This window comes from Sus scrofa, chromosome 18, assembly GCF_054392235.1.
Source record: "Sus scrofa isolate SSC_HxYL_T2T_F1_AM1 chromosome 18, Sscrofa_HxYL_maternal_Yorkshire_Landrace_v2.0, whole genome shotgun sequence".
Taxonomy (NCBI): Eukaryota; Metazoa; Chordata; class Mammalia; order Artiodactyla; family Suidae; genus Sus; species Sus scrofa.
Window position 1 is genome coordinate 25,512,358 of NC_139400.1, and position 25,586 is coordinate 25,537,943.

The following is a 25,586-nucleotide window of genomic DNA, read 5'->3' on the forward strand; positions in this document are numbered from 1 at the left end:
TGGGAGTTCTGGTTCCAAAGCTGGCTACTGCCTCAGGACCAGCTCGCAGACCTCCTTGTCAGGGTTCCCCACCATCTGCTCCTCCCTGGAAAAGGCAAAGCTAGAATCCTGAATGGAGGAAGCCATCCTGCCGATTGGGTTGAAAAACATTGATTTTTAGCCCTCAAACTCATTCTATAGATTGCCAGTTTTCTAGCTGACACGTTTTAGATTGACATCATATTGACGATGCCAGGGGAGTCACTGAGCACCCATAATGGGGTAAAATGATAGGTTTCTTCATGGCTGAGCTAGTGGCAGTGACTGGGTGGGCCTTGGCCATCATAGAAAGCTCGTAAGGCGTTCTCGGTTGCAGAGTGGCTAGGAGGAGCCTTCTGGTCCTTTCCAAGCTCTCACCTTCTACTTTCAGGTGGATAAGAGATATACCTTGCCCACACAGTCACACATATTCATATCAGAAACATGCCCGCGTACCTAATTCCCATGCATACCTGGGGCACCCGCCCACGCTGATGCCTACGCATGCATGCACACTCAGGAACCAGACCCTTCTCTTTGCACTCAAGCCTGGGGCTGGTCCTCCCTGTGCTCTGCCTCTTGGACTGAGCCCCACCCACCTCCCTCGGTTCTCTCTGGGAAATTAGCAGCACCCCATCTAATCAGTTTACCTCTGTCTTGCCCACTTTGGCTTTAAGATGATGACAGAGCGGAGCTATTTAGCTGTCAAATGCTCTGACTATTGCCCAGATGGACAGCGCCTCAGACACCAGAGTGGTTTCTCTCTCCCCTGTGGGTGGTGGGTCGGCGGGGGGGAGGACGGTAATGAGTCTCCCAGTTGCTTTTTTAAGTGCTTCATGCATCTGCCTGTAATTTTAATGCCTCTTGCCTGCTGACCCCTCTTCCCGGCAGCCAGCCTAAGTGTGATTCCCATAATTAGCTTAGTGATAATTTAATCTCTCCGCTTTAAATTTGATTGTTTTTGAGGGACGTGGGTCTGGGGACATGGGAAAGGGAACTTTGCTCCTTGCCTGACCTTTGTTTTTGTCTGGACTCTTTCTCTGACTGGGGCAGCATCGGAGAAAAATAGCTGGGTTGGTGAGGGGAAAAAGGGAGAGGGAGGCTCATGGCATCATGGGAAGCTCTGTCTGCCTTCCCTTTTTTATAGGCGGTTCCATTTCTTTGTCCTCATTTCTCCCCCAAAATATGAAGGCATGTCAGTGAGGGCACACGGGCACTTTAAGATGCTCTGGTGAGGAGTGGCTTGAAAAGGGGAAAATACTGTGCTTCCTTGGCGGTTGTGGCAACCGCTCCCTTAAGCCAGAGGAAGGCAAGAAGGAGCGAAGGGAGCCACTGGAGGTCACCCTGCTGCTTCCCACATCTGCTCCTGGCCACCACCCCCCACCCCCACCGTCCTCCTGCCCAAGGGTCTGCCCAGGGCTGTGTCACAGGTAGCTCGTGCCTCTAAAGGGTTCAAACCAGACCTACGTGTTACATGAAGAGTCACAACCAACAGCTGGGAAATCTCAACTTTGTTGTTGGCGATGCTCCTGATTTTGGACAAACTGTTTATCTACTTCTATTTCACCTGTTGAGCAGCGAGCAGATTGATGCATGCACCCTCCGTCTCTCTTTTGAATGAGCTGAGGATAATAGAACTTCACGTCTGTAGGGCATCTCTTGATTCAGTGGGAGGAAGAAAACCGAATTAAAATTAAGAAGATGGTGGAGTTCCTGTCTCGGCGCAGTGGAAGTGAATCTGACTAGAAACTATGAGGTTGCGGGTTCAATCCATGGCCTTGCTCACTGAATTAAGGATCCGGTGTTGCCATGAGCTGTGGTGTAGGTTGCAAATGCAGCTTGGATCCCGAGTTGTTGTGGCTCTAGCGTAGGCCGGCAGCTGTAGCTCCAATTTGACCCCTAGCCTGGGAACCTCCATATGCCGTGGGTGCAGCCCTAAGAAAAAGCAAAAAAAAAAAAAAAAAAAAAAAACTTAAGAAGGTGGTGAGGATCAGATGCTTTTCTTGCTGGATCGACTTCTAAGGAGAGTCTTCACACTCCATGGATGTAAACACCTGTGTGAGCCCAGGCAGGGCAGAGAAGCAGAGAGTGGACTGTCACCAGGGAAAACCTCAGATGCTCCAAATAGATGCACTAACCAGTCCCTGTGGGATCGTGTGTGTGTGTGCACACATGCACGTGCACACTTGAGCACACACACAAGAACTCTTTGGAAGAACTTCAGGAAGCCACCCTTGGCCTCTCCCTGGGCTGCTACTACATGTGAGGCTCTAAATGGGGTGAATAATGTGGGTGAGGGGTGGGGGCAAAGGGTGTGCCCAGCCCTGAAAAGCTTGGGATTCCTCCTCCCACCTCCTGCAGCCTGGAAACAAGGTCTTTGATTTATGAGCTAACTTTTAATTAAAAGAACAGCAGAAAAAAAAAATCTCATTTTGCCTCTACAGGATAAATGGTTCACAGTCTGAACGAATTTTATTTCTTCTCCAAATGCTCCCGTGCTGCAGCAGTGTGCGTGTGTGTGTGTGTGCACGTGTGTGTGTGTGTGTGTGTGTGTGTGTGTGTGCATGCATACATGTGTGTGATAGGGTGATGGGATGTGCCTAGAGCTCTGGGTCAGACCTGCTCCAAGGATACTTTGCTCCCGTGGCTGACGTGCCTGCATCCCCCTGGTCCTACCGTGTAGCGCTAATGCTCGCTTCTTGCCCCGTATCCCAATTTCTCTTTGCCGTTTTTTTCTGACATCTTTACTTGAAGAGATGCTGTCAGTTCCATTCCCAGTTGCTGGCAGAGCTTTCCTTCCTTAAGCCACGGTCATGTCCGTGCGTCTTTGGCAGAAGAGATTTTATATGGGTGGTCACCCCAAATTCTCGGTATATTTTGATTTATTTCTCTGACAGCCCCTCGTTACATCCCATCGGCACTTCCCGGTATGGAATTTATCAGACTCACAGCCCTTCTTCTCCGGGAGTTGATCTTCTGTAATATGACTGAATCTGACATGGAACTGACCCCTGGTGGGCTTGGATATAAACCTGGCCTTTCTTATGTGACAACTTTTATTCTCCGTCACTATCCATCACCTTTAGCAGTGTGATAGGGACCACTCTTTTCTCTGTCCTGCCTTCTAGAAGTACCTGTGTTTATTTGATATTTAGAAATGTATTTCTCTCTATTGCAGAGGAATCAAGTCCGTTCTCTTAGTATTTTCACACCTCCCTCCACCAGGAAGCGTTGCAGAGTCCCCTCCATTGGCTGCGGAAGCAGGAGCCAGGGGACCTCCTGTCAATGAAGGACTCACCTGCCACTTGCCCTCCTGGGACTTTGGGGCAGCACTGGGGGAGCCACTGTGGCCTCTTTACTCCAGAGAGTTTTCTGCCCACAAAACACACTGAAAAACCTCGGGAGAACTGACCAGCAAAATCCCTAGCTACCATAAGCCAGAAAATCAACTGCAGGGACACCAAGAGGTGGCCTGGGCCAACGGGAGGAATTGGGGTTTGCATTTGGTGACAAATGTTCATCCTTTTCCGCCGCCGCCGCCGACTCATGTAGGGGGACAAGGGACAGTCCTCCCACTCCCACCCCCCCATCGTCATCTTTGCAGTGCTCTGGTCTTTGTGATAAACGGCAGAGGGAGTGAGCTCCCACCCTCCCCCACCTTCTGCCACCGCCACTGCCTTTATAAATAATCTCTCACAGCGCGTCCTGATATAAGCACGAGGTGGGGCGGGGTCGCAGGGACGTGAGCCACCACCTCACAGTGAGAATGTTCCTGCTCGCCCGCCGCTGGTCTCGGGCAAAGTGTGTTGGTGTCTGCGGTCTCGCCTTAAAGCGCCAGCTCACAGTACCTGGGCTCTTCAGGCTGAGGGGGCTCAGGGTGACGGCACCCCAGGCCTCACCCAGTCTGCCACCTGCTCCGTTGCCCTGGCATCACCCGCACCTGCTCCTCCTGGGTGAGCCGAGGGAGGGACCCCTGCACCCTCTGCCTACGTTACGGGCGTGACAGTGACGTCCACTTGCCAACTTGTCGAAGTGATGTTTCCCAGAGCGCTCGGAGGCCCCGGGGCTGTTCTGCAAGATGAGATCATCGGTGCTAAATTTGTCTTTGCTGACAGCCCAGAACTGGGTTCCAGGGCCTCTGGCAGGCTCGGGAGGCTGGGGCCGAGTCCCACATGTGCCCCAGCGCCTGCCACTACTGCTGTCTGGTGAAAGAGGCTGCCCTCTCCTCTGACAGTTCTCACCTGGGCTGTCTGCCTCCCAGGTTCCCCGTTCTAAAGATGGGCTTTTGTGCCCACGATGCTACCTTAGTCCTGGCAGCTCGGCTGAAAGAGCCAGCTTAGAGAGTGTGCCCAGACTCGGAGAAATGACAGGCCATTGCTCTGCTTGTCCTCGCTTGTGGACACCTGTCTTGCATGGCCAGCACCGATGGCTGATGTTCCCTGCAGAACAACCTCCCCCTTTCAAGATCCTTAACCTCACGAGACCTGCCAGATCCCCTTTGCCACGGGAAGTAGCGTTTTCTCCAGTTCTGGAGATTAAGCTGTGGATGTCTTTGGAGGGGGCACTGTTCTGTCTGCCGCAGCAGAGCCCTCTCTAACAGCCTGCAAGACTGGTGGGGAAGAAGGGTGAGGTTGGACATTGGGGGAGGCATTTGGGGACCAGATAGGACCAATGGGAGGTCCACAGCCAAAGACAAGGAAAGGGTTTAAAAAGACCGAAAAGCCCACCAGACTTTGCCACGGCTCCCAGGCCGAGGGCTCCAGCTCCTTCCATCATCCCAGCCACATGGGCTGAGGACCATCCCCCAAGTCTCTGAGCCCAGGAAGCTCCCTGGTCAAGGCCACACTGACCTTTCCCCTCTTGGTCATTGGAACAAGAGGGGCCCCTCTGTGCATTCCCGGTTTCAACGACTTGATTTGGGGTTTCGTTTTTACCTGTGGGTTTGCTTTTCTTTGGTTTCAGAAGAGCTTTTGGGAAACAAACAAAAAGAAAGCTTTTGTAAAGTTCATCTTTGTCTTAATTTTACAAGACAAAGAAGATACCGGTTCCTTTGGCAGGTGCAGCAGCTACCAAAGCCCAATGAAAAGATCTGGAACGAAACCTGTCAGCAGGTTGGGCTAGTTGCCACAGCTGCAGACAGTGTCCCCTCCCCCTAAGGGGAGTCACCATGGACTTTGATTATTTACTGGTCAAGGGAAGCCATGATTGGTCAGGCTCATGTTTGTGTGTTGGTTTTTATTTTCTTCCTATAATTCCCAGCACCACTGCCAGCTTCTATTGAAGTTTATTGATGAGCAAGATACAGCTTTAGGCATTGTGAGATGACCAAACAAGAGAAAAAAAATGGCCTTATGTCCTTGGTGATTTTAGGTGGGCAGAGCAAGTTAGGGTTTATGGATTAGTCCATCTTCAATCCCAGCTGTAAGAAATAAAACTAACTTGCAGCCACTGGGTGAATGGTCTGTTGAAAGCTAGTTCTGCTGCAAAGGTCAAAACCCCTGATTCATCAATCAGGGTTAGGGGAGGGGGGAAGAGGGAGGAGAGGCTCGAAGATGAGAACAAAGTCAGCAGCTACTATGTGCTATGTTTTTGCTACCCATAACTCAGAGGGGTCAGTCTAGGGCCCTCATTGCAACTGTGCCTGGTGAGGATTTTGACTGCAATTTTACCCAGGAAGAAACTCCTCTCCAGAGAGGTAGAATGCTAATTGGCATAGTCTCCAAAACCCACGCCCTTATAATAAATTGTGCCATGTCCACCTTTGCTCCTTTTGCCTATGTACGTTTTCGAACTCAATTTGGCTTCTCCACCAAATATCCAGCTTCATGTAGGGGTGAAATTGGGGGCACCTGGGGGGCTTAAGGCTCCTGAAGGAAACACTCAGTGCTCACATTTTTGGGTAGCTCCCCATGCCTGTGTTCCGAGCCTCAGAGAGAGGGGCCCTTTTCTCTCCCTGCCTGTAGAAATCCCTGGACTCTCACCACAGGCTTCTCTACTGCGGGGTTGATCTCAACCGGGCTTGTGAAAATGAACAGCTGATGTGTTATATAATTCCTTTTCTCTTCAAATGTGTGTGTAACAGTATGTACATAAATATAGCGTGTGTGTGCGGGGGAGGGGGGGAGGGCTGTTCCTGGAAAAGCCGAAGGGGACCCATTTGCCATTTTTGATGACTTACTCTAAAGCTTTGTCTGCCTTTCTTCTCATCTCCTGCTTCTCCTGGTCCTGCTGGAAGAGGGAGAGATGTCATAGGGCAGCAGGTGTAGAAAACAACACTAGACCACTGTGTGGGCCTGGAACTGCCTTTTCTACTTTCTCAGCACGAGCCCGAGACTTCCCCGTCAGACCTCAGATCTTTGATTCCTAAGATGAGAACTTTTTTCCCTTCGCAGTTCACTGGGCTTGAGTGTGCCAACTAGTAGCACTGTTAGGAGAAATTATTTTCTGCAGAACATGTGCGGTGTGTGTATAAACATTCGTGTACAAAATGACCAGTGGGGACAATTTCTAAACGGAGTCCTCTTAATATGAATTGTGGAAGGATGCCCTATGTATGGGGGTCTCAGTCATGTAAAGTCTGACAGTTTAAAAATCAAGATTTTCCTAACTCCATCATAACTGCTTCAAACTTATCTAAGCCCCGTTGATCCCCAACTGCAGAATTTTGTGCCAGTTCTTCCAGAGAGTTAAGAAGGAGGGACTCTTCCAAATCAGTGATGCCAAGATTGAGCGTGGAGCGCACCCAGGTATCCTCGGGGAAGCCGCCAGTGAGCCAGTTGGAGTCTGGGTGTGTATGAGCGTGTGAAAGCCATGTGTAATTACTTCTGATGGCGTGAGAGGGGACAGGTGTTTCATTAAGTTTGCGAGATTTGGAACATTTGAACTACACCATGGTGGGAGGCTGGCATGACAATGTGAGCTAGCAAGGAGCCCACCGCCAAGAAGCTGTATTTCTCAGCAGCGCTGTCATCCCGGGATGGCGTCTTTTACCACTTGGGCACCGCAGTCCTGAATGATGAGCTTATCTAAAATATTAGAAAGATGCTGAAGCGCTGTACTCCCACACCACCTACGGGAATGCTCTCGTGGGCCATCATAGGAGTAGACTGAAAGTCTGGTCCCTGCTTCACCGCCTTTACATTTTATGAACGTGGGCAGTATCCTTGGCCTCTCTGTGTGTTGATTTCCCCATTGTCCATTGAAAGCCAGCAAACGGGCTTGTGAAGCTGACCTTTGAGGAAGCCTTGGATGAGAGCAGCCTGGGAGTGGACCAGTTTTCAGCGCCTAGGATTGGTGGGCCAAGTTGGCTGAAGCAGGGTAGGAATGAGGCCAAAGTCTTTCACATGCCCCCATGCAGGGGGACAGCAACAACTCTGGCGGGTGGCCTCAGGCAGAATCCTGAGCTTTTGCCTCACGGGTCACCTTGACCACAAGAGTGTGTGACTGATGCAGCTCTGGAAAACTAATGCAAGCCCTATGCTCCCGCCTCCCGCCCCCACTCCTGTAGGCAGTAAGCTTTGCATCTCTTTTGGCCCAAGACTAACTACTCTGCAAAACTAGGGGGATGACTCCAGGGAAGGGAGCTGGGAGCCGCTTTTCTTGCTTGGTTACTTGATGAATCCAGAGACAAGCAAGCAAGTAGGAAAATCCTGTGGGATTTCAGCCTCTTCCCCACCAGGAACTTCTCAGGCTGTCCTGCAGCTTTCCCATGTGTGAAACAAGTGCTGGGTGATATTACCTGAAAGGGCTGTTTAGGGAGTTGCTAATAACTACGATGGCCAGCTAAGAGGGGATGACAGTGGAATTTTATCTAAGAAGCTACGGCATATTTCAGACAGGTGGCACCCCCTCCAAAGTCTCCTACTCAGAAAGCAGAGAATTTGAGACTAGGCAACCACATCCAGGGCCATATTCATTTAGGATTCTTGATAGTTGGCTTGGCAATTTGACTCTATGAAAAGAGCTCAGAGGGGGACTTAGAAAACGTTTACAAAACTAGCCAAAGAGGGCAATAGAGGGGTCGGGGAGAGGAAAAGATGGAAGAGATGGAAATGGGGTGAATGCCCCATGGGACAGAGTTGCGCCCAGAAAGTATTGCTGTTGGGGTGCTCTTCAGATCCCGCTGCCACTTCGGGAGCCTGAGTGACCCACCTTGTGCTCCTCCGTTAGTGGGGCTCATCCTGGGGCAGTGGAGGTTTATTCAGGACATCTCTGGTCAACATTTAGCGCATGCTTGCTGAACGTCGACGCTGCTCTGGGTGAGATGCAGCTGTCAATTCATTCAATCCTCAGAACTGCCCTGCAGGGTAGATACGCCTGTTATTGCCGAGGACGCCTGAGGAAACCGAGGCCCCGAGAGGTGAAGTAGCTAACCCAAGAAGACAGGATTAAAGCCGTGGAGGCAGGTCCCAACGCAGGGTCCTCAGAGCCCGTGCCTGTGCCCGTCATGCTTTGCTGCTCTCAGGCTAAGCACGCTGTGGTCAGCCATGAAGCCTGCAGCCGCCCCCAAATATCTGATGGATATTGCCCTCTGCTTCATATTTGTTGCTCTGTCTGAAACAGGCGTCCTCCGTGGTAGCCACGCAGTGATGGATGACTCCTCCCTGCCTTCTGTTGGATGGCCTCGATCTTTCCATGGCCATGGGGGGGGAGCTGGGCCAGGTGGCTCCCACCGGCTGACCTCCCGATGTTTCCCAAGTTGAGACCCAGCCCCCAGGGAGGGTGGCCTGTCACTGCTCATGTGCTTTCTACTCCCTTTGAAAGGATGCTCTCCGGCTCTAAGCTGGCATCTCTGCTTCCTCGAGCCTCCTCCTCTTTTTCCAGAAATGTGCATTTCAAACGAAGCAGATGGGCTCATGGGTGCTCTTCCAGCCCCTCTCTCCTCCAGCTCCACAGGGAGTGTTCTCCTCTTGATCCTTGTGCTTTCTTTCCTTCCCCCAAACCTTCTGTCCATGTCCCTTTCCAAGTCTATGAGAGCACTTTGCTCATTTGAGCTCATCCAGCCTGAGCTGACACCACTGGTCCCCACGGTCGCACTGCAGCACATGAGAGAGGAAGAAGGGCTTTCTCTGGGCAGGAGACAATCCCTTGTCCTCAGGCGCAGTCACCAGAGGTGCAGAGAAACTCTGGATCGTGTTCCTGTTGGAACCACAGTTCCTCATTTAGGACATGCTGTCATTACTTGGCTGGGGGACGAGGCCCTTAGGTGACTGCACGCCAGTCCAAGGACCAGAATCCTCCTTCCCTAGACGTCCATGAGCCTCTAGAGTGAAGGTTTTGAAGGTTTTAAGAGAACTTTGTCTTCAAATAAAACCTTATAAGGAGGTAAAACATAAAAAATGAAAGTCAGATCAGGTTGGAGTTGGTGGGGTAGGTGAGGGGAAGAGGGATGTGGGTTTAGAGCTTCCACATCTGTCTTTCCGATGGTCCCCAAGATTCCTAGGACATTTCACGGATTGGAGGAAGCCCTGTGGAGCGCAACAGGGAGCCCCGACCGTACATAGTTGCCTTGTGGCTGGTGTATGGGATGTGTCCTGTGTCCTCTGGACAGAGCTCTGGGGACTGGGCGGGGGCAGCATGTGTGTAAGGGGATGACAAGAAGGAGGGGACTGTCCATTGATTCACCGTGGCACCTTCCCAGTAGATGACACCTGGGCTCCCCGGGGCTGCATCAGGCTCTGAGCGATGGTTCTTAAAGGGAAGCCAGCCCTCAGGAAATGTCTTGAGTGTAATCAGGCATCCTCTCTCTTAGCCAAATATCTCAGGGCTACGAGGACAATGGCTGTTGGCCAGGCCACCTTTGTCCTGAGGACAAGATGTTTCCATCCTTGAAGACAGGTGCTGGCCCATGTGCCAGGTTAGGAATGGCATCTACTGAGCTTGTGCAACAAAGTACCTGAGCTGCTAGAGTCCTTTTAATCCTGCTGAGAAGGGTGGGGGCTGACTCAGGATGCTCTTCATCTTGCTAGTCAACAGACATTGCCTTGGCAGGTGTCAGCTGCATCACTACTGTCGCCCGATACCTAGGGAGCTCCTCTAACATTTGAGTCCCACGTCAGAGTTGGCAAAGCCCTTTTGCATGTTACCCTGTTTAAGTGGCACACCCACCTGTGAAGTCGGTGCCACCATTTCCCGTTCTCATTTTACAGGTAAGGGATCAGCTCAGAGAGGTTCCCTGTCACAAGCAAGGTCACAAAACGAGTTAGTGTCCGGGTGAGAACTGCACCCTCAAATCTCCGATCCCAAGTCCAATGCCATTGTCTTCCACAGGTGCCCTCGGTGGGCACACGTGGCGGCTCAGGCCTGAAGACAAGCGAGAGGGAGAAAGGCAAGGTGACTTAAGGGCTTTGGGCAGGTTCTCTGCAGTCGCCTCACATTCCTGCTTGCCTCCCCCGCCTTCCCAGGTGAGGGAGCAGGGCTCTTCCAGAGCCCATCCCCATTGTGAGTTTCCACATCCCGGCACCGCGTGGATTGCTATTTTTATCCTGTACTAGAAACGCTGGGAGTGGGGAGAAATGTTAATTGGTATTATTACAGCAAACTGTGTCCTAGTAACACTGCAATTCAGAGGTAAGCTCTCCCCTCCCCTCCCCTGCCTTTTCGGGCGAAGAGAGGGGTTTTATTCATTTGGCTGACAGCCAGCAAGGTTTCTGTGGCTGGCGCTGAGCCTGCGGGAGGGAGCCGCACTCGGGACTCTGACGTGTATTGGCCAGGCTGCCGGGCCAGCCCTCCGTGGTTCATATTATGAGGGGAGGATGCGGGGGTGGGTGGCGTTGTGATGCATTTGGTTCTGTTTTGTCCCCCAGAACTAGACTGGAGGGAGAGAGTCTGTCTGCTGAGGAAGCTCTTGTGGGATGCGCCTCGCAGGGTCTTTGTGCAAGAATCTGGGGCATTTGTATTAAGAGTCCAGCTGAGAGGGAGAGATAGCAACCCCCGCAGTTGTGTCCTCCTAAGCCAGAGCCAAGGAGGAACAGATTAGAAAAGAATAGCAACAGAGTCAGAACAAGTTTTGCTGAACTTCCAGAAGGAAGAAAAGGAGGGATCCCCCAAACAGGCTGTCCACAGGGGTCACATCCAGACAGCATTCCTTCCCAGCCTCGTGAGCTCGAGCAAGTCTCTCCTCCTCTCTGGCCTCAGTTTCCTCATCTGTAAATGGGGGCTAGTAGAATCTACACCTCTGGGCTGCTGTGAGGATGAAAGCACAGGGCACAAAGCAGGTAGTAAGGACCCTGAAAAGTAAAGCTCTCATGGTGAATATTTTTCCCCGGGACTCGTGAGGGCTAAGAGGGCAGGAGGCAGCAGGCGATGGAAAATCCAGCTTCCAGCCTGGTAGTGCCTGCTGATTGCTTGAACCCAACCCTCGTGGATCAAATCTTCCAAATCCTCTTGGTTTCCCCACCCCACCCCCACTTCTCTACGGTGAGAATAATCAGGTTGATTTCATGGCACCCTAAAACTTATTTTTATAGTGCTTACTGTCTTTTGAAAATTATCCTAGTAATACATACTGTTTGTGGAAAGCGTAGAAAAAGAATTGACAAGAAAATGAAAAATTACCTGAAATCCTACCGCCTTCAGAAAATGACTGCTGACACAGGAGTATATTCCTGTGTGTTTTTTTCTATGAGCGTTACTTTAAACGTATACATAGTTGAGATAATATGACCTATATAATATATACATATTTTTATATCCTTCCTTTTCCGCACTTCTCATTGTGAACATATCCTTATGTGATTAAGTATCCCTCACGTCATTTTTTAATGACAGCTCCATATTTTATAATGCAATCCTTGCTCTTCTGTTCTGTATCTTTAAGCCTTCTGTCTTCCTTTTAAATGCATTTATTTCCTATTTCCTTTCTATCTGTTAATTTCTACTCTGTGGATTGGAAAAAATCTGCCTTTCTTCCCTCTGGTGATCTGAAAGATACTCACCCTATTTGAACTTAATAGTGATTACCCTTAAGTTTTTGAAAAGCATATTTAAACCCATAAGCATCAAAGTTAGGAATGAAACAGTCTGGTTTTATGTCCTTCCCCTCCCCCAACTTTCCAATTTTTGTTAATGTGACCTAGGTTTTGAGACTTACACTATTATTTTTACATTATGATCATTCCGGGATTCATTTATCACTTTCAAACATTGCTTTTGACATTTCCACTATTTTTTCATTGAAATTATATGTTCATTGCTCACTAGTCACTGTAGCAGAAACATAGAAACAACCTAAATGTCCATTGACAGATGAATAGATTAAAAAGATGTGGTACATATATACAGTGGAGTATTACTCAGCCATAAAAAGACAAACTAAAGCCATTTGCAGCAACATGGATGGAACTAGAGATTCTCATACTAAGTGAAGTAAGTCAGAAAGAGAAAGACAAATACCAAATGATATCACTGATTTGTGGAATCTAAGATATGGACCAGATGATTCCATCTGAAAAAAACAGGAACAGATCATGGCCAAGCAGAGCAGACTTGGGGTTTCCAGGGGGGAAAGGTGAGGGAGTGGGATGGATGGACGTTTGTGGGGGAGTTGATGTTATATCCGGAATGGATGGGCAAGGGGACCGTACAGCACAGGCAAATGTGTGTGATTGGGGCACTTGGCTGTACAACAGAATTTGGAGAAATATTGCAACTCTACTAACTTTAATAAGAAGAAGAAAATTTAGATAACTCGCACAGCTTATCACTGCTCATGGGTCTGTCGCCTGCAAATTCCCCACCTATGGGTTCTTAATTTTGATTGGTCTTTTGGTTGATCAGCATTCACCTTTAAGACATTTTCTTTTTCATGATGGGAATACAGGTAGTGTGATTTTAAGCCTTCGAATGTCTGAGAGTGTCCTTCTGTTGAACTTCCATCAAACGGCAACTTGGTTGAGTATTTTTCATTCCTCAAAGTTGTTGAAATTACTTCATTGTCTCTGAGTGATGAATACAGGAGAGAAGCCCAAGGCCAGCAGGGTTTTGATTTCTTTGAAGGCTGCCTTTTCTTTTCACCTGCCTGCAGGTTTATAGGATGTTCTCTAGATACCAAAGAAGTGGTTCCGGATGCGTATACATGTTGATTTCATCACATTGTTTTGCACTACATTTAATATGTTCTTTTTTTTTGCTTTTTAGACCCATACCTGCGGCATATGGAAGTTCCCAGGCTAGGAGTTGAATCAGAGCTACAGCTGTCAGCCACAGCCACAACCACAGCAACTCGGGATCTGAGCCGAATCTGTGACCTACACCACAGCTTGAGGCAACACTGGATCCTGAACCCACTGAGGAAGACCAGGGATCGAACCCTCATGCTCATGGATCCTAGTCGCATTCATTAACTGCTGAGCCGCGCAGGCAGTTCTTTAATGTGTTCTTTCAATCTGCATCCTCGGATGTTCACCTCGGGAAAGATGACGATGATGATTGTATGTAGACGTATGTTAGGTCCCCTAATTTTGTCCCCAGGTCTCATTTTTTCCCCCTTCACCATCATCTCAGTCCGGGGAAAGCTTTTCAAGTGTATCTTTACTTCTTGCACTTGATGTTTGCGGCATGCTTTCTGCCGCTTACTACTTCCAGTGAGGTTTTAACTTTGGCCCTTCATCTCAGCTTCCCTGGCTTTGGCTCTTCCCTTCTAGACCAGATGTGGAGGACAGACTGCAGCTGAAGCCCACACCTGTTCCCACGCATCCCCTGCACACGTCTACCGCTTCCTCCGGGGAGCCGAGTTGAGTAGTTGCAAAAGTTCAGTGGTTGCCAAAGAGACCACGTGGCCTCAAAGCTGCTAATATTAACTCTCTGGTCTTTTAAAGGAAAAGCCTGCTGACCTCTGCTCTAGATACTCTTTACTGTGATTTTTTTCCGACCAAAGTCCTCTTGAATCTTACCGAGTATCAAATACGAACATTTCCCAAAGGAGTCACTTTCTCTTTCTTGTGTCCTAGTAAATCTGTCCCATAGGGAGATATTTCTTATGGGTCATCTTTTTTATTCTTATTTTTTAATACCCTTTCTGTTTATTTTTTGCTGTTTGTCCAAAGAGAGGTTGTGTGGGGAGGTAGGATGGGTCTGAAATGTTTAGATTTCCAGTCTCTCTCTCCCTCTCTCTCCCTCTCTCTCTCTGTCTCTGTCTCTCTCTGTCTCTCTCTCTCTCTCTCTCTCTCTCTCTCGTTCTCACTCTGTGTGTGTGTGTGTGTGTGTATTTCACTGAAAAACCAAATTCACCCTCACAGTGAGTGATATGTGAGATCAGCAGAGGGTAGGATTCATTCTTTCCATTTTATGCCATAAAGGAAGGAAAGAGGGAAACCGAGGCACAGAGAGGCTGTGACAATATAGACACAACTTTGAGTTGAAACCCTGCCTTCTTGCCCTGAAGCCCCTGGTCCACGTCTCAGCTGGCAGCCCACTTCCAATGGTCCTGACTTGATTCGGTTCCACCTTGGCGAGATCTGACCCAGGGCCCTTTGACATCTGAAGCTCTTGAAGGCTACCCTGCTGTCCTTCCGGGGGTAAACCTGATAGACGAGGGAGGCCACACAGCTATTTTTGAAAATATTCAGAGAATACATGATCTGAATTCTTTTTATGCTGGGCACAAGTCGTGCATGGCCATATGTCTTCTTGCCATTGCCTGCCGTCTTGTAGTTCCCACCCCTGGACTTTCAGAAGCAGAAGGTGAGAATGTTTACCAGCCGGGTATGTTTGCTGTGCTTTTAACTGGACATAAAACATTGTCTGAAAGTGGTATCCCCTCCGTCATGCATTTCCTCACAGGCGGCAGGGTGACTGCTTTGCCTGCTCGTGTGTAAGTGTGATCCTCGGAGGGGGAAGGGGACAGAAAAAGGGCAGGATGTGGGCACACTTTTCCGTACAAACGTGAATTTGCAAACCAGACCTATTTGCAATTTAGTCAGCTCCAATTATCTGTCCTTTTGGAAGGGAGATGCAATGCGGATAATTGAGACCAGCAGATATTTAAAACATGCTTTCCACTTTGTTCTGAGATAGTTCGTATTAAATGCAGAGGAGCCTCCCAATTCTCATTAGGCTCCCCATCCCCCACACCCCACGGGTTTCCTCTCTGGTCTGTGGTCTGTGCTCAGTTGGGCTGGTGGTAAAACAAGCCCAGATCCTCCGACTCACCGACTGTCTGCCTCAGTGTCTAGGGGAGCGGGACTATGAATGGAAAATTCCCAAGGGGAAGAAGCCCACACAAAACCTCAGGACTGGACCCCCATCTGTCTTCTTCCCTGGCACCTCTGTCACCCTTTTGTGCTCCACCTGAAAGAATCTTACAAAATCAAATTTACTCCAGTCCACTTCCTGCTCTTTGCTCTGTCCCTGGCTTTCCTCACTGCCAAGGAAATATGATTGTTCCACTTCACATTTGCTGCCATTCAATTTGTTCTCAGCGACTCTTGAATGATAGATTATGACCGAGGAGGTTGAATTTCAAACAAGAGAAGAAGATGGGGAATCTTTTCCTAAACAAAAAATCTTCTTGGTCTTAAAAATAATATCTTACTTAAATTCTTGCCTTGTGCTCTCCCATGCAATTTTTATTTTATTTTATTTTTTTATTTTTATTTTTTTGCTTTTTAGGGCCACACCTGTGGCATATGGAGGTTCCCAGTCTGGGGGTCAAATCAGAGCTACAGCTGCTGGCCTACACCACAGCCACAGTAACAAGGGATCCAAGCCACGTCTGCAACCTACACCACAGCTCACAGCAATGCCGGATCCTTTACCCACTGAGCGAGGCCAGGGATCGAACCCACAACCTCATGGTTCCTAGTTGGATTCGTTTCCGCTGCACCACAATGGGAATTTCCATGCAATTTTAAAATTAGGGATTCTGTCCCAGAAAACTGGGAATTTGCCTCCAGAATTGCCATCTTTGTTCCAACGAGCAGCCCAATGGCTGGATGGAGGAGGCCAGGAGAGGCTGGACCGTGCTCTGGTTTGGTCATGTTGTGTGAGTGTGTAAGCCTCACCCAGGCCCGTGGAGATGTATGCACTTATGCTTACTAAGCTGCATACTTCAGGGCTGTAATTGCATCCCGTATCCCCACAACATTATAGACATGAAAGGAAAATGAGGGCTTTGCACGTTCCCAGAGATGTAATTATGGTAATAGGCAGACCTTGTTTGCAGTGTTTGTCCCGTTCGGCACTTAGCCCAGCTTGCCCCTGCAGCAGCTTTGGGAGTGGATGGGCTTGGAGGAGAAACCATTTCCCGGCTTAGGTTTCTTGGGTGATTTCTTACTGAGCTGTCATATTTAAACATGAAAGCGTGGATGTCCCAAGTGTAGCCCTCGGTGAGTTTTCACGTGCAGGATTCCTCCATGGAACCTGTACCCACATCGAGAAACAGAACAGTCCTTGTTCCCCACCAGGACCCCCGCCTCCCAGCCCCATTCTAGTCACTACCCCCGCCCTCCCAAGGGCAGCCACCCGCCTGGCCACTCACAGATCGGGTTCTCCGGTTTTGTACTTTATACTAATGCAATCACGTAGCACACAGGCAGACCGTCTCGCGTCTATCCTCTTGCTCTCCTTTATGTTTATGAGATTGATCCATATCACTGCGTGGGCTTGTCATTTGTTCATTCTTGCAGCGTTTTATTTATTTATTTATTTATTTATTTACTTGCCCTTTTTAGGGCCACACCCACGGCATATGGAGGTCCCCAGGCTAGGGGATCCAATCGGAGCTGTAGCTGCCAGCCTACACCCCAGCCACAGCCACACCAGATCTGAACCACGTCTTTGACCCACACCACAGCTCATGGCAACGCCGGATCCTTAGCCCACTGAGCGAGGCCAGGGATCGAACCCGCAACCTCATGGTTCCTAGTTGTATTCGTTCCACTACAGCATGACGGGAACTCCGTTAATTCATTCTTGCGTCTGTATGGCATTCCATTGTGTGGCTATGCTAGAACTTATTTTTCGGTTTTATCATTGTCGAGCATTTGAATGGTTTCCCATTTTTGCCTTTTTTGAACAGTGCTGTTCTTAAACGCTCGTGGATGTCTTCCAGAGACCACATATCCACACTTTCTACCTAGGAGGGAAATTGCTGGGTCAGTCCATGTACAAATTCAGCTTTAGTAGATACTGCCAAATATAGACTAGATATTTTTAAAGGGCTTTTTAGTTGTGGGAGGCTGGTTAACGTCCTCCAGAAAATAAAAGAAAGGAGGTAGCTTTCCTTTTCAGACGGCACAGTGTAGTAGTTTTGGAGGGAGATAGACCTGGCTATATCAGCTCAACCAGTGTGTATTGAATGTCAAATGCTTTCCTTTCTTTCTTTCTTTTTTTTTTTTTTTTTTTTTTTGTCGTTGTTTGTTTGTTTTTTTTTTTTCATTTTTTAGGGCTGCACCTGCGGCATATGGAAGTTCCTGGGCTAGAAGTCAGATTGGAGCTGCAACTGCCAGCCTATATACAGCCATGGCAACACCAGATCCAAGCCACATCTGTGATCTACACTGTAGCTTGAAGCAATGCTGAATCCTTAGCCCACTGAGCAAGGCCAGGGACCAAACCCGCATCCTCATGGAGACTACACTGAGTCCTTAATTTGCTGAACCATAGTGGGAACTCCAGAGTGTCTACTGTTTTAAATGACAGTCTGTATTCTTTTCTTTTCTTTGTCTCTTTTTTTTTTTTTTTGGTCTTTTTAGGGCTGCACCCACAGCATGTGGAGGTTCCCAGGCTAGGGGTTGAATTAGAGCTGTAGCTGCCAGCCTTTGCCACAGCCACAGCAACATCAGATCTGAGCCTGACTGTGACCTACACCACAGCTCACGGCAACGCTGGATCCTTAACCTGCTGAGTGAAGCCAGGGATCGAACCTGCATCCTCATGGATGCTAATCAGATACATTTTGGCTGAGCCATGATGGAACTCCATATATGTCTTCTTAAATCTAGAATTGCTTCAAGGTAGAAGGTTTAAAAAAAATGCAGAAGCACTCGGGTACCGGTGGAAAGCTCCAGATGTCATCTGTCTCTCTGACATGGGAGACACGGTCCACTGTTGGTGGAATGAAATGAGATCCAAACGGTGACGATGAGGTTTGAAACAAATATAATCATTGAAGTATAAATGGAGATTGGCAGCGTGTGAGACAAATGAGATGGTGTTGGTTATGTTGGTGGTGGGAGCATACAGGTCGCCTCCTGTCCCACCCAAGGCCCCCAGGAGAGCTGGAGCCGAGCTGAGGGTGGCCCTGGGTGTAAATGGAGAGGGAGTCCCACTGCCCCCCCAACCCCATCTCTGATTGATTCATCAGCTCCTCCCCTGCCCTCCTGCCCGCCCCTCCTCTCATCTCTTCCTGACCCCATCACGAGCTCCCTCTAAGGGCTCCCCAGTGGCCAGCTGCCTCGCAGCTGAGTTGTTATCTTCCCGTCACACACTTATCTGGGCACGGTTAGCGCTTCCTAATAAAATTTGTCACTGCCTGTAATCCCATCACCGTCCAGACCCGGTTGATTAGCCCCTCTGGTTGTTTTGGCTTGGCTCTGCACCTCCAGCCTCTTCGGAGGAAATTGGTAGAGATAGGAGTTCAGAGAGAGCTCTTGGCCCTATAAAAAGAGAGCAGAGAAGAAGCAAACTAGTACCACCAAGTATTTCTACAATAATTAGATACAAATGGCTCAGCCTCCTTCCTGCCCCCAAGTAGACCTATTTCTGGCCCAGCACAGTCAGAAGCAGGAGAGGGGGTGCTGTAGGCTGCCAAGGCTGCCCTTACCTCGGTTCTCCTGACACACGGGTTCTTGATCTCCCCAGATGGGGCAGGGGCGCAGAGGCTTCTAGTGGCTTCCTGGGAGCCATGCACCCAACACCCCACACTGGCTGCGGAATATCTGGGCCACATTCCCCTCCCCTCCACCAGTCTCCATGGAATGTCCTGGCAGGCTTCTGTGATTGTGTAACTCTTTTCACAGCTGTGTGCTTGATGCAGTCTCGAAGCCCAGAAAGAGGGAGTCTGTGGAGAATGCAAAGGAGGAACCCTCAGCAGCTAGCTGGCAGGTGCTCCCAAAAGACGTATAGACTGTGCTTGGCGCGTGTGCATGTGTACGTGTGAGTGTGTTGGGATTTGCTGTGTCTGTAAGTATAAAGGCAAACAGCCCCTCTCCAGCTGTGTGTGAGTGTGTGTGTGCGTGTGTGGTGTGTACACCGGCACACTTGACGGTGAACTTGCCCTTTCTGCTTTCTTTTCATGTCTGCGTTGCCACACAGCTGGGTCTGCCTCCCTCTCTTTCCCTCTGCACCATCTTGGCAGCCAGCTGCCCCTCCCGGGCCCTGAAGGTAACCCTGTTCTCTGTGAATCTGCATCTTTCTCTGCAGTTCTCCTTCCTCTGCTTCATGCTGTCTCTTGAGGCACCTGCCAGGCACGAGGCAAACACCAGAATGGCTGGAGTAGGTACCTGCCGTGTGTGTGCAGATGGAGCCCAGGTGAGGCTGGAGGCGGGTGGGCAGTGCTCCCCCTCAGAGCTGCCTGTCTCCCCATGACCCTGGCACCTCAGCAGCCTCTAGCCCCTGCGCAGCATTGCTGGCCAGGATCAAGCCCAGTGGAGCATAGCAGGCGCTATGGGGACAGGAAGGGGGCTGCTATAACAGAGCATCACAAACCCGGTGGCTTAAACAGATGCTTATTGTCTCATCATTCTGAAGGCTGGAAGTCCAAGACCAAGGTGTTGGCGGCATTGGATCCTCTCAAGATTCGTCTCCTTGGTTTGTAGATGCCTGTCTACTCTCTGTGTCCTCGCAGGGTCTTCCCGCTGCACTGGGCTGTGTTCACGTTTCCTCTTCTTATCAGGATGTCAGCCGTATTGGATTAAGGTCCACCCTCATGACCTCATTTTAACCTAATGACCTCTTTTAAAGACCCCATCCCCTAATGCAGTCACATTCTGAGGTCCTGTGGTAGCGACTTCAGCATACGAGTTTTGGGGACACAGTTCAGCCCATAACAACCGCCTGCTGTCTATAGGGCCATTTCCCGGCCAGCTTCTGGCCAGAGTCGGGGACGGGCCCCCCTGCAGAACCCTAGCCCTTTCTCCTGCATGGCTGGTGAGGCAGCCTTTGGTTTTGGAGCTTGCAGATTAGCTGCAAAGAAAATGGAGGGTTGGGGGCTATTCTTTTAATACGTTTGGAAAAGGAGACGGCAGTGCAGCATAGTGGCACAAACAGGAGCTTTGGGAGGAGGTGATAGTTGTGTGGGTTCAAACATAATACTTCTTCCCTCTGCATGTTTTCCTATCACACGACAGGGCTGTTGTGAGGATCAAGTGGGATTAGCTGGGTGAAATGCCCAGAGCAGCGCCTGGCACACAGTAGGTGCTCCACACCGCTTCCTTTCCCTTCCATTTTGGTACCGAGGCCGCTACCACCCTGCAGACTGGACTGTGTGGTGACGACAGACACACTGCCCCCAGTGGGCTACTTGTCACATACCTGCTGTGCACACAAGGGGGGTGGGACAAGGGTGTGCTGAGCGCTTGGAGCAAACTGAATTCTGTTGCTTGTGAATAAACCACACTTGAATGTCATTTCTGTTGATGTGCTCAAAGACAAACTCTCTCTATATAAAATGGTTATATTTTTATTGAAAGCAATAACCAGTCTCAAGGGACTCTTTGAACATAAAGTTTGAAAAGACTGATTGGGGGCAAAAGATGCAACCCAAAACTGGAATCCCTTTTCCCAAGAGGGATGGTTCTCAAACTTGATTCAGAATCACCCCAGGGGCCTGGTCAGTCCACAGACTGCTGGGCTCCACCCCCAGCCTCTGATTCCCTAGACCCAGAGTGGGGCCAGAAAAGTTGCATTTCTCACAAGTTCCCAGGTAGTACTGATGCTTGATCTGATTTTTCTGCTCTCATCATGAGGGTAGGGCAGGTTGATTGAAACTGTTCTATCCTCTCCCCGATTTACATAGGATTTTCACTGTTAGTGGGTGACTGTTTCTTTGGCCTTCTTTTCTCTCTCTCTCTCTCTCTCTCTTGCCTTTTTAGGGCCACACACATGGCACATGGAAGTTCCCAGACTAGGGGTTAAATTGGAGCTGCAGCTGCTGACCTACACCACAGCCACAGCAATGACAGATCCAAGCCGTGTCTGTGACCTACGCTGCAGCTCATGGCAACACCAGATCCTTAACCCACTGAGCGAGGCATGGGATTGAACCCACATCCTCATGGATACTAGTCGGGTTCTTAACCCAATGAGCCACAACAGGAACTCCCTTCTTTCTTTCACTCTTTTTACATATTTGAGCTTCCAGCTACTTCACCAAGACCGAAGAGTAGACAGCTCCCTCACTGAGGCCCGTGTTGACCCCAATTAGGAGGAGTCAGATGCAAAAAAAAGCATCTTTCCCGTCGCCATCCTCATCTTCTGTACCTCCACGTGCCTCTACCCCCAACACCCCAATTCCCCATCCCCAATTCCCTGATCACTTTGCCAGGGTGTATAATTGCCGCCGTGTGGTGACCCCAGGTCATAGCCAATGGAGGAAGGTAATTAGGGCCTTCATTTCCGACCACCTCGGGAGCTGTCTTCCAGCTGATCCTCGTTCCTCCGGTCCCCTGCGCCGGCGCTCACATCCCTCCAACCCGTCCCCTTCTGGGAGCTCGGGTTGGGGCAGCGTTGCCCATGAGCAGGTGCCGGTGTGGCCTTCCTTTGCGCCCTGCCCCACGCGGAGGGAGCGGGCAGAGCATCCTCTCCCGGGAGCTGGGAACACGGCACTCGCACCTCTCCGACTGCGCCTCCTTGTGTGTGAGTGCTCTGTAATGACCATTTCCAGGAGGCATTTCAGACTAGAGACTCGCGCCCTATGATGTCTTTTGGACTCCTCAGCACCACGTTGCTTTCCCCGTGTCAGACCGCCTTACGACCTTTCCCCCTGCCTGCTGGAGCCCTGGTAATTTGTACTTGCTGGGGCTGCACCAGGGTGAGCTCCCTGGGTTGCAAAGAACTGAAGGGCTTGGACTGTGCCATGGTGGGTGGGCCCCTAACAGAAGCCTTGCTTTTTATCCCTCTTTCTTCCATCTCTCGCTGCTGGACTGATGCATGGTTCCAGGATGCTTTGGTGAGCGAGATGCTGGCGGATAACTGCCTCGGACTTCTTCTGGAAATAGTCCTCCTGGTCAAAGCAGGGGAGGAAAGCATCTTCTTGCCTTTACTCTGACTCCTAAAGCTTAGCTAGATTTGAGACAAAAATAATCCCATGACCACCCCAAGAGAGAGCTATCCAGCCGCTCTGTATCCTTCCTGCCCGCCTTTTTGGAATGGGGAGGGGACGGTTGGGGAAGAAAGAGGGCAGTAAATGTGATGTAGTGTCTTGGTATCTGATGCCTGGAGTCTCGTTTTGGAAGAATGTCTACTCTGACCCTGAGGGAAGCAGACGTTTTCTTGATTTAAGAAAAGGAGGCTCGTTGGCTGTCACCTCCAGGAAGATCACCGCTGCGATCAGTCTGCGCAGCCCGCACGTCCCGCCCCCGTGTTGGGGCCGAGCCCAGCCGCGATGTCCGTTCTGGGCCACTGAGGCAGCTGCAGGGTGCGATCTTGCTCTCTCGGAGGGCGCCTGGCATGGCCTTCCCTTCCCGGCATCCCACGGAGCCCAGAAACCAAGCTCTTACCGCCTTCTTCTCAAAAACTCCCCAAAGACAAAAACGTGTCCTTGACCCTCACACACTGCTGCTCTCCCCCCAACTCCCCACCCCGGGGCACATCGGGCACAGCTGACCACAGAATGCAAGGGGCCCTGCCAAGGAAAAGTCCTTTGCGTGCTGGAAATCAGGGCAAGAGAGCCCTCCTTAAAATTCCGAGTTGAGAGGAGGCTTCCGTGTTGCTTAATGTTTGTGTTTCTGTCTATTCCCATGTGTTGGTAAACTTCCCAATGGCCTGAGGAGCAGAACTGCCTGCCCTTTCAGGCTTCCCATCCCAACCGCCCCCTCAGCTGTTCATGTTGGCAGGGGTGGCGCTGATTGGGAAGGTGCTGGCTGCCGCCTCCCACTCCCGGAAGCCTCAGGTGGCGAGGTTGCCCGAAGGAAGACCTCAGCCAGAAGGATGTGGAGGCGGAAAACAGCTGTCCTTTCCACTGCTCACCAGGTGTGTGCTTCTGGGCCGGCGTGGATAAGGCGTGGATATGAAGGATGCGCCCTGATTCCCTGTGGGCTGGGCTTGCGCCACCTGGCATCTCTCTTTCCTTCAGCACGTGGTCTTCTGCAGGCATAGGGGCCAATCGCCACTTAAAAGAGAGGGTATGGGTTTTGGCACCGGAGGGCCTGCCCTGAAATAGCAGAGTCCTGACCCTTGAGTTTGTACGGCCCTCGTTTGGAGGGGTGGATACAGAAGAGTGTGCCATCCTGGAATTGTCCTCAGGCTTAGAGTGTCTTCTTTCCGAGGCCTCAAAGATTTGGCCCCTGCCTGGGGTCCGGGAGGCCTGTGAACGGACGAATCCTCTTGGGCCTCTCTGGGCCTCCAGCTTGTTCTGGGTCAGAGTGGAACAGTCCTCACTCGTGGGAGTGCAGGGAGAGGGCCCAAGAGACCCTCGGTGGGAGTCATGGGTCCACAGGACACCATGGCTGCCTCTTTGGCCTTTGTCTCTACAGCAGGCTGAGTAGGTTCCTCCAGCCCTGAGGGCCCTGCAGGGAGGGGAGGGGAGGGTCCTGGCCTTTCTGGCCCCTGCAGCCCTAAAGAGGCTTATGCATAAAGACTCTCCTCGGGAACCAAGTGGTTGGAGGAGTTGGGGAAGGGAAGTGAGGTGAGCATGCCTACTTGCTGCTGATGGAACAAGATGGAAGCAAATGGGCTCTTATTGCTCCGCCACTAACATCAGAGTCCATGGCCTGTCAGAGGCATTTCCGGTATCCATCCTTTAGGCAGCAGCCCGGGACAGACAGAGCTGCACTCCAGTCCTGCCTAGTCTGTGGGGAGACCTACCTGCTCCCCAGGAAAGGCACTTCCTTCCTTTCTGAGACCTTTCGGTGGGCCTCCTCTCCGAGCAGAAGTAGAAGACCGGGGTTTGGATGTGGTTGTTTCTGAGATCTGTGGAAATCGCATCACGTAGCAGCGGCATGTGGCAGCTTTGAGTGCCAGAGAGCGCCTCCCGGACCTGCATCCCAATCCCATCTCTCTTAGCGACTCCCCGTGTGAGCCCCAGCCTCTCACACAGCCCTGTGCTGTCAGTTTGTTCCTCTGTAATGTGGAGGGATCCCACGGAATAGTCCTCTTCCTTCCTGGAGGGAAGGGATCCAAGAGATGAAAGATAGGAGCCGGTGTCCAGGCAGGAAACAGACAATGTGACTAAGCGAGGCATTTTGTCTGGTGTCCTCAATCTGGAGTCACTGGCCTGAGGCCCCCAGCTGCATGCTTGGAGGTTATGAACCCTCTGAGTCATCTGTAAAAGCAGTGGGTGAGTGAGTTCTCTTGGGAGTCTTTGAGAAGATGCTCAGAGTCTTGGCACCTCCAAGGTGGACACATACTGGCAGCTTCGGGTGAGAACAGCCACTAGGTTGGGGAGGCTGGGCCTCCCCTTAGACGCAGCATCTTGATCAGAAACTTGGCCTCTTGTCCAGGGGACGGAGGGCACCTCGCCCCTGACCCTGGTGAAGCCTTTGGGGAAGGCAGAGAAGCATGGGACATGGAGGCTGTCACATGTGCAGGGGGGTCAGAGAAGGACAGATTTCCAAGCAGGTGCAGCTGCCTCCTCACCCCTTTGTGGAGCAGAGCTGCGGCTCTGAGACCGGAACCTGTCCCTTCAGATCTCTAGGCACTGGTTTCCCTGACGGGGATCAGATGGGAAAAGCCCTGGTCAGGCTGCAGCTTTGGGGGAGATGGCTCCTGTAGTTTCGGAACCACTTTGGATGTGGACCTGGCAGCCCCCACCTGGTTCTCTTGGCCTGACTGGACTCCGGGTTGTTCTTATGTCGGGGCGTTCCCATCCACAGGTGAACAGTATCAGGGGCCAGGTTGGCAGGCTGCTGAGAACCACAATGTCACACTGAATGCCTCTTCCCAAGAGGCCGGGAACCTGGGGAACTGGGGAAATGGAAGTGAGGTGAAGCCACAGGCATGAACTCAAGTGGAGTTGCAAGGTCAAGACCCCATGTGACCTAGTGTCTGTTTGTTTAGCCAGCAGCTAATGTTTCACCTCATTAGAAAAAAGAGCTTTGAAAGGGCTTGATCACTGATAATAAGCCAGTGTGTTGTTTATCACTGATGCAGTTCATTTCAAAGCAATTCAATTAATAAACCAAATGTTTCTGAGTTACCTGTTGTGTCTTGAATCCCTTACCAGGCACTGCTAAGGATGTATAAGAAATAAAAGGCATGGGCTCTGCTTTCAATGAGCTCATCCGTTCGCTGGGTGGAATAAACATTTGTGCAAGGAGTAGCTGGGGAGAACCACAGCTAGGCTTCGTATAAATGTGCATCTAGAATTCAGTCTCTGGTCAAGCACTCTTTGCTGGTTTTTATATCTCCAGCTCGAAGCTTCTGAGAAATGGTAGATTGCAAAGTCTCATCTGCCTCTTCAACTTTTCCCA

The 25,586-nt window shown here is 50.5% G+C and overlaps 1 protein-coding gene and 1 long non-coding RNA gene across 5 annotated transcripts in view; both read left to right on the plus strand.

Moving 5' to 3' along the window:
• Positions 1-25,586, plus strand: part of PLXNA4 (plexin A4) — a 628,886-nt gene that overhangs the window by 269,040 nt on the left and 334,260 nt on the right. The window lies entirely within an intron of this gene.
• Positions 19,431-20,430, plus strand: LOC146394941 (uncharacterized). The gene is made up of 3 exons (XR_014833825.1): positions 19,431-19,488; positions 19,708-19,767; positions 20,307-20,430. It is a non-coding gene; the product is annotated as an uncharacterized LOC146394941 (long non-coding RNA).